Source organism: Anoplophora glabripennis, unplaced genomic scaffold, assembly GCF_000390285.2.
Source record: "Anoplophora glabripennis isolate ALB-LARVAE unplaced genomic scaffold, Agla_2.0 scaffold52, whole genome shotgun sequence".
In the NCBI taxonomy this organism is placed as follows: domain Eukaryota; kingdom Metazoa; phylum Arthropoda; class Insecta; order Coleoptera; family Cerambycidae; genus Anoplophora; species Anoplophora glabripennis.
The window spans coordinates 1,587,251-1,588,912 of NW_019416264.1; the positions used below are offsets into that span (position 1 = coordinate 1,587,251).

Genomic DNA, 1,662 nt, shown 5'->3' on the forward strand with positions numbered 1-1,662 from the left:
TAGTATCTCCCTCAATATCATCTATGTACATTATATTGTAAATCCTAACTGATGCTTTGAAAATAAATATTTCGTACTTATCCAAACGAGACCTTATTTGTTTGCAGGCTGATTTTTTAAGTAATTTTGCGTGGGAAGGACTTACAGATTTGTGGAATGGGTAATATCATTTATTTTTTGTTCTGAAACCGAAATTCTCTTCTGAAAATGTATGAGTGAAAGATCAAGTGCAAAATCAGGTTTACAAGAATTAACAAAATTATTTACATCAGCAATCTGATATGGAAGCACTGTTGTTTTTTAAAATTAATTTAAAGATTTTTAAATTCCTGCATCTTTTACTTTTTCACATGCTTGATATTCAAGTATGATTTTTTTCTATCTAGACAATGTTTTGATGTATTTCCACCAAGGACCAATGCCATTAGTTTCTTTAAACCAAATTAAATGTTTTTGGTGTAGGAAAGCAAGGGAAGAAGTTTTGTAATAACTATCATGTTACTACCATGAGACCATTAGTTGCTTTCTGAAGATAACAGTTAATAATTTCGTAACAGGTACCAAAAAGTTATCTTCACATACCATTGTGTTGACGAATATTTGTATTACAGTTAAAAAATGTAGTTGTGTAATTAATCACTTATAAATGTGATCGTTATCAGAAGGGATTAATTAAATATTAGGTTTTTAGATAGATTAAACAATTTCATAAATATTTACTTAGAGTGTATTGAGAAAAATATGCTGGATGATTCTTTATGTCAGAAACATATTAATACCATCCGATATGGTCTAGTGGCTAGGATACCTGGCTTTCACCCAGGAGGCTCGGGTTCGATTCCCGGTATCGGAAACTTTTGTTACTTTTTGCATTTTACAACTAAAAATTTTTCGAATCAATTTATTATTTTTAAAAATAGAAAATCTGAATTTGAAGAAAGTATGAAGCGCTTCATACACTATTTATAAAAGAACCGCCTGTGGATATATTTGCAAAAATGTCTTGTGATTAAAATTTAGAAAAAAATATTCAAAAAACAATCTAGAAACTTTTTAAATGTTTAGTTCATAACCTCCAATTGTTACTTTTTTCCTTTTTTTTTGTACGGATTGTCAGGATATAAGAAAAAACATCTTCAGGACTTATATTTAACGTTTTGTCGTTTGTAAGTCAAACATTGTAATTGTATATATTGTATATGTCATTATTGTATATAAAATTAAGAACGTTAATACCTTCGATTTTAAAGACAAAAATAGTGTGAACATTTTATTTTTTTTAAATTAATGGAGACTTTGCTGTTACAATGATGTTACTCTTAATGCAACAGATCTTTTGCATTTCCCATTTTTTGTGAAATTAGTTTAACGAGTTTTGCAGTTAAAATTGAACCGTAGATTTGCAAAGAATGTTTTCAAATACATAGTGACCATGTGTCCCTCCAACGAGACTTAGTGTCCATTGCCAACTGGTGTGATGAATGGCTACTTCCGCTAAATGCAGACAAGTGTGTTGTTCTCCATATCGGCCGTAGAAATCCCAATTATGTGTATTCCTTACATGCACAAGTGCTAACAACAACAGTGACTTCTCACAATGACCTAGGTGTCATAATAAACTCCAATTTGTCATGGTCAGATCATGTAAACTTTGTGTGTAAG

General features: G+C 30.2%; 1 non-coding gene across 1 annotated transcript; it reads left to right on the forward strand.

The window, feature by feature from the left end:
• Nucleotides 1-781: 781 nt before the first annotated feature.
• Nucleotides 782-853, forward strand: Trnae-uuc. The gene has a single exon. It is a non-coding gene; the product is annotated as a tRNA-Glu (tRNA).
• The last annotated feature ends 809 nt before the right edge of the window (nt 854-1,662 follow it).